Source organism: Nanorana parkeri, unplaced genomic scaffold (genome assembly GCF_000935625.1).
Source record: "Nanorana parkeri isolate BGI_ZX_2015 unplaced genomic scaffold, ASM93562v1 scaffold429, whole genome shotgun sequence".
Classification (NCBI taxonomy): Eukaryota; Metazoa; Chordata; class Amphibia; order Anura; family Dicroglossidae; genus Nanorana; species Nanorana parkeri.
The window spans coordinates 13,249-27,879 of NW_017306697.1; the positions used below are offsets into that span (position 1 = coordinate 13,249).

The 14,631-nt window shown below is 41.1% G+C and overlaps 1 protein-coding gene across 1 annotated transcript in view; it reads left to right on the forward strand.

Annotated features, from left to right (window-relative positions):
• Positions 1-963: 963 nt before the first annotated feature.
• LOC108789903 (protocadherin-11 X-linked-like) overlaps positions 964-14,631 on the forward strand; it is a 228,154-nt gene continuing 214,486 nt past the window's right edge. Inside the window, exon 1 of the mRNA XM_018560050.1 lies at positions 964-1,573. The gene's annotated coding sequence lies outside the window, so the exon portion shown is untranslated. The remainder of the gene's footprint in view (positions 1,574-14,631) is intronic.

The following is a 14,631-nucleotide window of genomic DNA, read 5'->3' on the forward strand; positions in this document are numbered from 1 at the left end:
TGCAGTATGCTTTGGCAAGAGTGTTTTGTTTTTTGTAATCTCTTAGTGTCACATGATGCCCCCTTTGCTCATTTTCCCGCACGCTCTTTGGAAACTGTGAGGTGAGGGGTTAACTTAAAGCCACTAAGCTGTTATAAGCACTCGCGAAACTGAACCACGAAGACTGAAAACGAGACAAATCCAGGATACACAACATCAAATCCCCACACGGCGCCTCCTTCCCACAGGCAAGAAACACAATAATGTGAGGGGTGGAGAACTACAAATAAACACAAATAACAAAGAAGAAACAATGAGATGAAAATAAACACCTGAAAGAAACGAAATGATTACAAATAGGAAGTAAGAAGAAACAAAAGAAACAGAATGAAAAGAAATAGGAAGTAAAAAGGAAACAAATGAAGCAGAATGATTACGAATAGGAAGTAAAAAGAAACAGAATGATTACTAACAGGAAGTCAAAAGAAGCAAAAGAAACAGAATTGTTGCAAATAGGAAGTAAAAAGAGACAAATAAAACAAACAATGATTAGCAATAGGAAATAAGAAGAAACACAAGAAACAGAAGGATTAGGAATAGGAAGTAAAAAGAAACAAATACAGGAAACAATGATTAGAAATGGGGACTAAAATCATGTGAAAGAAACAGAATGGTTACAAATAAAGACAGAAAAAGAAACATAATGCTATTGAACAATGTAGCTGTAGCGCAGATAGATCCAGCAATGCTTGCAGAACAAAGGAGGGGGAGAAAAAAATCCAAATGTGAAGAGCTGGAAGGATGCTGCAGTGTTGATTTGCAGCGAGTGGACTGATGGTGGAGGCATTCAGCAAGATACCTTTAAGAGCAAGAGAGAGAGAGAGAGAGAGAGAGAGAGAGAAAACTATCTGGGGAAAGGTTCTATCATTTGCATGCCAGACCCCACCCCCTTGGTGATGTCAGTGCGAGAGAGGGATGCTGGCAGGACCATTGCTGTAACCAGACAGTAGTCAGTGCATGTATAGTCTGAGGTCTGTGCTAGACACACACACGCACATAGAGAGAGAGCTCCTGTCACTGCACAGAGAGGCTGCACCGCCTTGACCACCCCATCTCTGGTGACCTGAGCCTGGCTCCTGTCCCCAGGGTGCCCTCCTCTCTCATCTCTCCTCTCTGTGCCAAAAAGGAACAGATCTGTGCCATCATCATCATCCCAACTTGTTAGCAGCCTGGCAGACTTGAGCAGGAAGATCCAGCAGCACCTGCCCTGGGTTGTGGAATAGCATATCTGACAGCTGAGCTACAGGCAATTAACAGACTCTTTGCAAGAACTTTGGATACAGGCTGCTCAGGCAAGGAGAACCCAGCTTTTATTTCTCTCTTTTTCTTTTTTTTTTTTTTTGTGTCATTTTTTTCCCTCCCTTCTCCTCTCTTGCTGGCTGCTGTGGACTTGCATGGAATGAGCAAGGAGCTGCTGAATGAAGGGATAGCTTTGAATGGTTCAACTTGCCAGCGGTGTGACTGTCACCGTCCAGATGATACTGTGGAGTTACTGCAGAGCTGTGCCACGATTTGCACCTTGCAGGAATTAAAGGTAAGGGGGAGAACGTGTATGGAAAGGGTGGTGGGGGGGCTGAGACCCCCTGCTACAAGCAGAATTTGGGTTTACAAGCAGCCACTTATGCATGAATTAGGATGTGGGCAAGGGATGCTTACAAAGTGATGCTTGTGTGTTTTTTAGTAGGTGCTGTGGGTGAGCATTGGGGATTTTTTTTTTTGCAATTGCTCTTTTTTTATGATTCATACTGAAGGTGTGTGATTGCTGCATTGATGTCAGGTGGCTAAAAAATATGTTTTCTCACCTCCACCTAAAATGTAGCCTCTTCATCTCCCCTCTGGCTGAACAGCTGTGCGCTGTTTCTAATGCAGTGGTGCCCTGCTGCTGCTGCACAGGGATGTGCAGAATTTTTTTCCACCTGTCCTTCTAGGCACAGGTAAGGAAGGAGCTGTCAATTGGCAACTTGGGTTTCTGAGATTGCAGCTTGCTTGCTACAGAGTGCTGGGACATTTGTCAGCTGTGAGATGGAGATATAAAAAAATTGTAGGATGGCCAGGAAGGAAGCTCTTGGCTGCAGTAGTGAGAGGTGAGAGGGGTAGAGCGCCCGGTGCAGAAAGAGTAATAGGAATGATCAGCGGCTGAGCGGCTGGGGGAAATGCAAAAGCAACTGGTAGCGAGGTGTAGAGGAGAAGGGATGTCTATTGCATTTTGTGTATCTTCTGTACACATATCCTGAGCATTCCACAGCTGTAGTGGGTTTAGACTATGCATAGGGTTAAGGATCTATCTATCTATACCCATCTATCATCTATCTATATATCTTTATCTGGCTATAGGGTTAAGAATCTATCTATCTATCTATCTATCTATCTATCTATCTATCTATCTATCTATCTATCTATCTATACCCATCTATCATCTATTATCTTATTTTAAAGGTGCCTATTTGCATGATTAATAGCCCGTTGGATCCCCTCTCGGTCGTAGGGAGAATCCTAATAAGCCCCCTGTATTCTAAGCCTGTGCTGTATTGAACACGCCGAGTCGATTTGCAGGAGTCCAGGCAGTTGTAAAGCTGAACAGTTTGTTGTATATTTCAATGAACAGAGCTCTCTATGACTGCTGAGCTCAGTCTTTCAGCACCAACACTGTATTATTATGTTGAGCAAGTGGAAAGCAAAAGGGATAAAAAAAAAAAAAGAAAATAAACTACCCAACCTCTGTGACACATTCACAAGCAGCCACCAGAACAAGAAAATCACAGCAATCTGCTAATTTTATCGATAGCAGGTGTTCAATTGTATTTATTTATTTATTTTCAATCAAGTTCACGAGGGATCGAAACTCAACGATAAATAAATAAATGTTAAAAAAATGTTATTCCTGAGAATTAAAAGCTCCTAGCGGTGCATTTCTGCTCTTGTGCAGTGTGATATTGATTAATGCCTCTGCTGTAGATATATTCAAGGCACAAGTAGTGTCCGAGCGAAATCAATTTCAGAATAAAACGTTTGCCACACTTGCTCGAGTCGTACATAACCAGGAACCGGTCCTCCGCATCAATCTCCGAGGGGCGGCTTTAAATTTTCAATCTCTAACAGAATCAGACTGACAAATATACATCTTTCACGAGGCTCCAGGAGCCATAAAATATAAGAACGACTGCTTTAAATAGCACAGGAACTATCTCTTGGTGTCACGAACATCTATCTCTGTTTTTTTTTTTCCCCATCTGCAAGGTGCCCATAATTCTCCGTATTGGGTGCCTACATTATTCATTACACCAAGTTGCACGTCACAAATTGGGTTCGGAATTATGATCTGTTCTGAGAGAGGGAAAAATTGGCAGCATACATTGAGATCCCAAGATTTATGTCACTCCACTCCTAAGTGCCAATTCCTAGGCTAAGAGCCTCCCCGCTTAGCTAAACATATGGGGGTGTTGGGATTTGGAAGTTCACAGGTGTTTGGGTTCGCTTAATGAGCCTAATTGCTAAAACCGCGTTTTCAAGAGTACTTGGTGACTCTACAGAGGTGAAATTGTATATGACACTTTGGGGTTTGGCCATATTTACGGTGGCTTGGAAATCGAATTAAGATCTGAGAAAAATGGTCCCGACATAAAAATGATTGAGCTGCTTTGTTGTAATAGAGGTGCTTAGTTGGTGGCTATGGAGCGTTGGTGGGATTGTGGCTTGACATGGCTTGGATTGTGTCTGAGACATCAGGTAGAACATTAATAAACTGGCAATGAAGCAGCTACAATGGTATTCATGTGTCTTGAATTTCATCCCTCTTGTCAACATGAACTCAATTTTCTGTAAGGCATCACAGCCCTCACCTGTCTTCTCTCAGATAGGCTCAGCGAGATGTTGAGGAAGACATCCTTGGTTGAAGTATAATTTATATGCAACATTGTGCTGTCTGTTCGGTGAAATTGGTTTTATGCTGCACAGCTTGTGCAGTTGTGGAGATCAAAGATCTGAGCCCATGCCGTTGTACTGAATTTGTATTCCACGTTGAGCCAAGTAATGAAGAAGTTCTTGGGCGAGACTTAATGTGTTCTGTTCAGAAAAGCTTTCTCTGTGAAGGTCTCAGTCATGCAACATGGCAGTCAAGGATCAGTCTTTCCTGAAGCTGCGAGGAAACCTGTGGTTTGGAGGCTGTTGAAGGACTACAAGCATCAGCCTGCTCTCCTGGCCAGTGGCTGGAGACCTAAGCTGGAACTAGTGGTTCCTCTAGCTGGCATTCTGTCATTGTCAAAAGGTTTTCTGCATTCACGCCTAATGAAACTCTGCATTGAACAGACTAATGCTTGGGTCACAGGAGAGCTTTTCATAACAGGGTTCCAGAAGACCCCTTCCCAAAAAAATGTATATTTGACTACCTCAGGATGTTTAACACTGACATCCATGTTGAGATGGTGATCCTCAGCTAGGATTGGAGTTTTCACCCAAGTTGCAAAATAAAAAGGTCTTAGGTTACCCTGAATGGCATAAAAGAATATCGAATGTGAAGGGTCTAACAAGGAGGCACCAAAAGTTTAGCAGAACACAAGTAACGTTATATATTTTTCCCAGAAGGAGTAGTAGTAGATGTTCTGAAACAACTACTAGGCGATTCGAAGGAAAAAATGAACAGCACCTCTGGGATCAATACATATCCCAAGATCAAGTCGCTGATGGGTAACATAGGCAGGCATGATGGACCACTTTTAGGTCTTAAATTAAGGCAAAGGTGATGGGCACCTATAAGATTTTGTGTTCCATGAGTTCAGAAAATGCAGAACAAGGTAAAGGGAGTGATTGGTCGCTATTGGTTACAACACTTTGCACACCCTTCCCTGCCTTTTAAGCTAAATCTTTGCTGTCATAGACTATGTGGTGCTCCTGATTCTGCCATTGGTTGACAGTAATCAGGCGATGAAAATTCAGCCTGGTGTTTCATGGCGCTCGGTGGGATTTCATCGCACTTTTGGTGATATGTTGGGAGATTGGAGTGGTTACGACCAATTTCTTTTTTTTTTATAATAATAATAAAATAAAAAAAGAACAAAGGCAATAGTTTTAAATTAGCAGAGCTTTTCTATTACAACCGACGAATTAAATCCAGAACATGCCAGAGAGGCCATAAAAGCTTCTGCTTGCTTAGCTCCTTCAAAAGCTGCTCTGTTTGAGGATTTAAACTGCCCTTGTAATTGTCTCTAATGTGTTATGCAGCGAATAAGAGGCGGATTAGCAAAGGTATACGTTTTCAAACCAGGTCTCACGACTTTTGCATTTACTGCCTCCTGCATTTGTGTAAACATATTATTATTATTAATATCATTGTTTCTTTGAGGAGAGGGGGGGGCTCTAGATAGACAATAACCTGCCCGTAATCCGCTAGCATTCATTATCATTTCCTGAGAAGCCTTTTTTTTATTGGTAGTCAAGCACAATGTTTCGATAAAAGCAAATTCCCATTTTTATAGCTGTAATTTGTCTGTTTTAAGACATCCTAATTAGGGATTACTTTAGATGACAATTGAGGCAAGGGTGTTAAACTGCGAACAAACGGCATCGCTCGTGATGTTAAAGTCAAGTTTTCTCATTCGGCGCCCTATACATTTTAGATGTCCTAAGATAGTCCATGACGTGGGTCCCGTGCAAAAAGTTAAAGCAATGGTTTCATTTTTTTTTTGGACTGGCAAGTGTAGCGATATGCTTTGCACATTCGATAGGCATTTATCTTAATATGTTTCACCATCACTGTGCGTATTTGTGTGCGTGTATTATTATTATACAGGATTTATATAGCGGCAACGGTTTGTGCAGCGCTTTACAATATAAGGAAGACATTACAATCACAATTCAAGACAAGATGGTAAGGAGGGCATGTAGGGGTGCTTTATTAAAGTGGGCCACGTAAAGTCTTGAGGAGTCAATACACAATATACAAGTGATTTTCCCATTATTTTTGGAGGTCTTTTGATTAAATGTAACATCTAAGAGAACATTTCTAGTTGACATAAACTGAATCCATCATGCTAGAAGAAGAGGGAATTTATTGTGCTAAAACCTAGCAGTTTTCCAGGAAGAAAGATTTCCAGGTCTCGTCTTTCGAAAGACATTAGTTTTCTTCCTACATGACAAATCACATATTTATACATAGAGTAAACGATAGTAATCTGTAGCATCCATGTTAGCATGTTAAAGGTCTGCAACATCCAAATGATCAGCGATCGCAGACCTTCAAAGACTGAAAATGACTTGGAGTCAGCCGTGGTTGTGCTACTGGCATAAGTATCAGTTTGTGGTTGAACCTTAAGCTTCAGGACTAAATGATTCTTATTTAATTGTAGAGATGCAGTAACTTCATTTCAAGTAGGAGAAACACAGAAGTCCCGGAGGTGCAGATCAACTGTCATCTCCGAGTAACCATGAAAACCTTCCCTTTCCAAAGTGGAGAATGTTTTAAAAAAAGCACAACGGAGTCTTTGTTCTCCAGGCATAAAGCTTGTTAGGAGAGGAATCTATCGGACTTTATATGAAAAAGAGCCATCCTTCCCATTAGCTGTCATGATCATTCGAGTAAATAAGTTTGTGTCTTGGTGCATGTGTATCCGTATTCCGGGTCATCCTTGGGGATGCTTCTTCATATGTTCTAATCCTCGAACAGCTTAATGAGCAATTAGCCGTCGTATATGCAGAACTGATAACTGGTGTTCAAAGCGGGCATCTAGCAGGAGATGTCAGTGTGGCCACCCTGAACCAAGATCTATGACCCTCTGATGTCCACACAGCCACACAGCACAAATATTAAAATGCTTTTCTACTAAAGTTGCAATCATCGAGGTGTCGGTTACTGGAGTCGTACAAAATTATCGACCAATTAGGACCTTGCAATGCTAAAAGCTGAAAGCACGGAGTTGATATTTAGTTCCGGTTTTAAAGTCGGGCTAATTCAGCGACCTTATCGAAGTTGAAATATGGAAAAGGCGGCTACTAGCAGTTTGGTGGACAAGCTTATTATCGACCAGTCAAACCACCCGCTGTTCATATAGGAACAGATTGGTCAGCCAGACACTTCATATTAGCTGCAGGCAGTCTAGTGTGAAATAGTTTGGGTTATCTATCTACGGTAATAGCCATATTTGATATACATGTACTGTACAAAGAGCAATTAAACTGGCTGTGCAAATATCCCATCCATGCACCAATAGGGTCCATCTTTTGGCTGCATCTTCCATCCTAGCTGTTTTATTGTAATTTCCAGAGGTCCGCATATGGCATAGGCATCAGAAGAGAAGGTGTGTCATGACTTTCATGCTCATTAAAGGCCATATTAGCACCTGTGTAAGCACTTTATGTCTTGGCTCTTGTACACTTGCATAAGCACTGTCTCACTTAGACGAAGAATTCAACTGAATTGAAGAATTCAGTTGTGGCTTTGCAGTTTTGAGGTCAGGTTTATTAAAGGTATAGCACTGGAGAAGCGGAAAGGTGTAGTGTGGGAATACAGCTGACCACCTGGTAATGCAAAGTGATGCCACCTACTGATCCAAGGTTAAGTTTTTGGTTGATTTTGTACTTAAATTGATCACATGTTAAAACATTTTGTATGATATGAGCTACCTAAATTATTCATTCAATTTATATTTAGTCAGATAGGCCCTATAAATATTTGGTAGATCTAGAGATTATACAGATAGTATTTGTGGCCACCTCAATATCACAGCTGGTAATTAGTTGGAAAGCGGTTCTTAAGCTTATCAACTTTTCATCTTTAGACATTAACTATGCTAAATGTGAACCCACCAAATGTCAATCTAATTACAGCCAGCAGGTCAAATCAAAGAAAATAAACAACCGCAAGACTGAGAAGCCAAGTTAAGATCTGAAAGCTGAAAGGAACTTCTCATTGGTCAGGATGCCCATTATTTGGTTGATGGCAAGACCAATTAAATCTTCTTAATTCTATTATAATCACAATTTAAATGTCAATTTATCAAAACTCAATGAGGAGAATTCATCAAAACTGGAGCAGACAAAATCTGGAGCAGCTGTGCATGGCTTCTCTCTTCAGTTTGTTCAGTTAAGATTTGAAAATGAAAGAAAGAAGCTGATTGGTTGTCAAGGAACAAGTTCTCCAGATTTTGTCTGCTCCAACTTTGATAAATTCCTCTCAATGAGTTCGGATCCAACTTTAACTAAAAATATATCCACGGAGCCATTAGTTGGCTTGAGGCCCTCTTTATCAGTGGACCATACTAATTAAGCTGGTAGCTAGTGGCAGAGTGGGAATCATGCTTATCAAGTAACCAATTGTCATCAGATTTTAGAAGTTCTAAAGTCAAACCGATCAACGGGTGTAACCAAGATTGGAATCTTTAAGGTGGTAGCGAAGTAGCTGACTGCGCCAAAGGGTAAGCTTTTACTGAGCAAAATAAAATTGTACCCTGTGAGGCATCGGCTAGTTGCCTATCTGAAGTGAAGCTTGACAACCAATCATATGAAAGTCTTAATTACTAGCACGGTGGCTTATTTCCAGCTTTGAGTTTTATGTTTCAACTTGATGTCTTTCTAATCAGTATGAAAATTTTGGGGCCTTGACTTTGGTAGCAGGCCTCAAGTTTGAGGCTAAGTTGATGCTTGTGCCCATGCTGAATACTTGATCAATGAGGTTGGAGTTTATAAGTTTCAATCAAGTTAGAGACATTAAGGAGTTAGTTGGTTACGAGCGTGGAATGGAACTTGGTGTTCAAGGACCCCAAGCAGTTGACCTTTCAACGATTGAAGTAAGTAAGATGAAGGTTAGTTGGCTTTAAAGTGACACTTAGCTCAGGAGTGAAACCTTAAAAACCCATTCAAGTACCTTAACTATGAACAACAATGTATCTTATTTGTGTATCACTCGGCTGTAGATCCTCCAATTATCTCTGAATTGGTGCTGACACTGTCCTTCCTTCTGGAAGGGGGCTACGTCTGTTCCCCATGGTCCCTGTGTGTGTTGTAATGTAGTCACCGCTCCAAACTCACTCTCGGGATGGACTACAATCTCATGATTAGTTTACCTATTTGTATTGAGATTATAGTCCATCCGCGGAGCGAGCTCACAGAGACACATGGGGAACACAAGTAGCCCCCCTCCAGAAGGAAGGACAGTGTCAGCACCAATTCAGAGATGATTGGAGGATATACAGCCGAGTGATACACAAATAAGATACATTGTTGTTCATAGTTAAGGGACTTGAATGTATTTTTAAGGTTTAACTCCTGAGCTAAGTGTCACTTCAAGTTTAATTTTATGAATTCAAAGAACCAGTATTAAAACAATCTAAAGTGGACACTTTTTGCATTCGGTAGATCATGCTGATCTATTGATTTTGAATTGGCATTGGAATTGGTTGTCAGAAAATCATGCCCCTAGTCATGCTGGGACCTATAGTATCAGCCCAACTGCAGGAGCACAAGTTAGCGATTACTAGCTTACATAAACAGGTTCCAATTACTCATCTGAGCAGAGGTTGCACTGCTGAGCATTGCCTTTGAGACTTCCTAGGTGTCCCAGTCCTGAAAGGTATTCTGAATAGCTATATTTTATGTATTGATACGGTAACCATGAATGTATTCAGGAGCAGAATGTCCTTTCATTGTGGCACATTGTGATTCTTTACCCGTTGCACGGAGATAAAAATAACAGCGCACTAGATTTAGGCTTCCAGATGGAATATAATTTAACCTAGACAATGCTTTATTAGGCTGCAGAGATAAATGGACTGCATGCCTTTTAAATATTTGATCTAATGTTTGCTCATTCCGGTGACATATCTGACTACTCCGAGCTTCTCACCAACTACTTATTGAATATAAAGTGTTTTTCCCTTCGCTACAGCATAACCATACATCAATACCAGTTACTAAATTCATCTCAGCCCCATACATCACAGAGCTCGGTACTAAATTGGTTACCTCCTGGAGCTTGCTGCTCACTCTGGCCAAACCACAGCAGATGTCTGGATAGATGGTACTGAAACTTAAGGTCCCTATACATAAATAATATCACTTACATTCACTGGTTTTGTAAAGTTCTGCAGAGATATGAGAAATATGAAATGAAATACATTCATCATCATACCATACATTTCCTTTCTGGAGATCTCATAGAAACAACCAAAATTTGGCCACTTTGGCTATTTCTTTTGCCAAATTTGGCAACTTCCATATAAGGAAATAGTGAAATAGCTCAGCTTTGTTGTATGATTATGGTGGACTCATAGAAAGAAAGTTGTTGATCAATATTGCACCTAAAACATCTCATGAAACCCTTTGTTTGGGCTAAAGGCTGAAAAGTTGTGTCATATGAAGGAATTTGTTTTTGCTGACACGTGTGTGTTGCTGTATGTGAGTGCCAAGATCAGCCGGGCCAATATTTGGTTGGACTGGTGGAAACAATGAAGCAAGAAAATTCTCAAGGTGATTGCATGTATAAGGTATGCTTGCCAGCAGAGATTCTGAGTCACCCGGGACACTTCTGAAGCGCTCATGCCACATGGGGCAGTTTTTGTGTTGCTTTTTAGTTTGTTAGAAGCTCCTCACTTCAATGTCACCTTTGTTGTTCCTTTTTTTTTAAAAGATAATATTCCTCCGGCATTCTGTCAGAGGAGATAGTTGCTAGAATACAATACGAAGCTGAGATCAAGAACAGGCAATGACCTCAAACTAGCAAGGGGTAGGGTCAAGAGTAATGTTAGAAGTTATCATTTTAAGACTAGTAGATGCTTGGAATAGACTTCCAGCTAAGGTAGGGCGTCCATCAGCAGTAAGTACATGCAAAGTGTATCTATTGATATTTTTTTCCAAGAGACAAGAGGCTCTGGGACTCCAAAAATTACTGGTGCAATGAAATGGAGAACATTATTCAGCTAGTTTACTGGCTTTGGTGAGTTTGCTCAGGCGAGCAAGGCTCTCTTTTTTGGTGGGTGCCCAGAATGTGACTCAGGATGTAAAAACACAACAGAAGCACCAAAGCAAAAGGTGAAAGAGTCCAAGTAGCTTTAATGACTCATCATATGACGGTATCAAACAAACGATGCATTTCAGGGTCCAAAACATTCCTCTTCATCAAGGTTGTAAAATAAAAACGATGGAAAAATATCACAAAAAAAAGAAAAACATTCACCATGTCATAATGTTCAAATAAAATTGAAATTCATAGCAGACTATATTAATTTCAGTCACAATGTAAACTGTTTTGACAGTAAGAATTTATATACATACATACAAATTAAACTTAAAGTGACACTTAACTCAGGAGTCAAACCTTAAAAATGCATTAAAATCCCTTAAAGTGACATTAACCCCCTCAGATTTGTTAACATAAACCAATACTGTAATGTGCGCCTTACTGTAATCCATGGTTGTTTCCCTTCTCTTTGCTGCTCTTCCTTTTAAATCCTCATGTCTTCTCATGCTGGGGGAGAACTTCCCTTTTCAGCTCAGGGCCTCATCCTGTAGTGCTGGCTCAGGTTACAAGCCTATACAAACGTATACACAGACACCGTGTATCCATTCCTGGGACAAGGCAGTCTGCTGCAAAACAGAAGTTCTGCCCGGCATGAGAACAGATACGGATTTAAAAGGAAGAGCAGCAAAGAGAAGGGAAACTACCATGGATTACAGTAAGGCGCACATTACAGTATTGGTTTATGTAAAACAATCTGAGGGTTTAATGTCACTTTAACTATTACCAACAATGCATCTTATGTGAGTATCACTCGGCTGTAGATCCTCCAATCATCTCTGAATTGGTCCTTCCTTCTGGAGGGGGGCTACTTTTGTTCCCCATGGTCCCTGTGTGTGTGAAAAGTAGTCACCACTCCAAGCTCGCTCCTGGATGGACTACTACAATCTCAATACACATTAGTGAACAATACGTGAGATTGTAGTCCATCCCGGGAGCGAACTTGGTGCGGTGACTACTTTACAACACACACAGGGACCATGGGGAACAGACGTAGCCCCCCTCCAGAAGGAAGGACAGTGTCAGCACCAATTCAATGATGATTCGAGGATCTACAGCCGAGTGATACACAAATAAGATACATCGTTGTTACAAATTAAGGGACTTGAATGTATTTTTAAGGTTTAACTTCTGAGTTTAGTGCCACTTTATAGCCAACTAACCTCCATCTTACTTACTTCAATCATTGAAAGGTCAACTGTATGGCATCTTTGAACACCAAGTTCCATTCGTTTGTAACCAACTATCTCCTTAATGTCTCTAACTTGATTGAAACGTTTGACTCCAACCTCATTGATCAAGTATTCAGCATGGTCACTTGATCAAACTAGAGGCTGGTTTCACTTTAACCATTCCCTACTCCACCCCCCCCCCCCAAAAAAAAAACCTAAAGTTTTTGGCTTTAGATATACTATAAACATATTTTAGATGAACACAGGTCTGTGCTCAGAAAAAAAAAAAGTATGTACAATGTTAAAAAAAACAAAAAAAGAGCAGACTCATTGATCCACTTTTTATTTTTTTTCTGCCATTAGTTTGGAATGTTTCTAGGCTGCACTGTAACAAAAGCTAAATGTAACATTTTAGTACGAGGAAACTCTGTGTTGTAAAATGTTTTCTTTGGTAGCAAAAGCGTTAATAAAACGCAGTTGATCTTTCGCAACATTTTTTTTCTTTTAACTTTTTATACGGGGGAGTTAAAGTTCCCTTAAAAAGAAAAAGAAAATCTTGCAAAATGAGAAAAAAAGAACCGAATAAAAATATATAAACAGTGTGTGTGTATGTATGTATGTATGTGTATATGTATATATATTGCGGTAGAACTGGGTGTTGTAGTCACCCAGGACTCTTAACCAGAGAGGCTGAGCGGTTCTAGGAAACAAATTATTTTGCTGGGAAAGAATTGGCTTTGCAGTTCTCTCCGGGTTTTCTGGATTTGGCATGGGATCCTGGAACTGGGAGATTTCAAAGAGATTTGGGAGGGATGAAATCTCCATTCCTGGGTCCATTGTTTAGTAGTGGCCAGCACCTAATTGCAGTTATGGGAAGGGTGCTGGCTAATGGTCTGGGCTCCAGCTGGGAAGAGGAACATAGGTGTTAGGGAGTCAGGATGACTCCACCCAGACGTCAGAGGGGAGGCAGGTGGCTGTGTGTGCTGGAGGCACACAAGGGCCAAGTCGAGTTTGGTGTGTGCTGGAGGCACACGAGGAACAGCCTGGGAGGTTTTGGAGAGGCTGAGAGAGCCACTGAACAGCCACTGAGAATGGTGAGGCGATCTGTTTGCCGAGCACACTGTATGTTGTACTGCTGAAGTAAAGCTCTTTTTCATGTTATGGAGGAAAATAAAAAGACCGTCCTTTTTCTATTTAAAATGGCTCAGAGACTGGTCCTTAAGCGCTCACCATTTGTGCTAACTTCCCCAAACCCCACAATATATATATATACAGTACATATACACTGAGTGGTCAGAATATTATGACTACCTGACGTTTGTAGGCAAATTAGCTATAATTTGGCGCTGAAGTTGCTAGAGGGCCAGACCATTATAAATAGGGAAGCGGGTTGGTTACCACGACAGTAGAAGTGATTTGTTTCTGAAGATACGGGGAAACAACGCGATGTAACAGCCTTTGAACGCTGGATGATTGTTGGCGCTCGGAGCCATGGAGCGAGTATCAGCAAAACAGCAGAATTGGTTACATGTTCAGGAGCAGCTCATTGTTAAAGTGTTTAAAGACCGGACTGTCAGCCGAAAATCTGGGTCTGAACGTGCGAATTGTGGCCGTCAGCGACTAGTCAATGTTAGGGCAGAACGGGGGAGGGGCAAGACTGGTACAAGACAACAGAAGGGGAACAGTGCCGTGTCAGATTCCTCGCATCACCTTTCATCATCTCGTGGAGTCACGAGGCGGCCCAACGAAGTACTGATGGGGGGGGGTCATAATAATCTGGCCACTCAGTGTATATATATACAGTACATGAAAAAAGTCAAGTTACACTAAACTGCCAATTATATCGTCTTACGGTCAGCTGCAGAGGTCACCGAGGATGGCTTCTAGTGCGCTTTCCGGCACAATGTAACAGTAAACGAAGCGCCGTCTCCTCTTATTAGCGTCGACTTGTAGTAAGTATGACGTTTTCACGTTTCCTAATGGCTGCAGCTTGTCAGAGACATCAAAGTATCTCTTTCACATCGTTGGAGGTTTCGGGTTTAAGTTTTTTTTCTGTAGGGCAGCGAGCGCGCGTGTGATGCGTAAAGCGGGTCAGCGCATTAATAAGCGCAAGTTATTGTCGAAATGAAATGTTGGAGAGTGTTCTAATGATTTAAATTGGCACGTGGCGGTCTCCAGTCCATCAATACCCTAAACCCCTCCCCTCCTCCCCGGATGTAGAGAACGTGTCGAGAGGAAAACACATATTGGAAGGGTAACTGGCGTTCAGTTTTGCTGGAGACAAAAAAGATGTGCATCTTACTAATAAGAAATTACCCTAAACTTCATATCATATGAATCTCCAGTATTTGAAGGGAAGAATCTGCAATATTTTCTTTAATTATTTAATATAATAAAAAAATACTTAAAAATAATGAC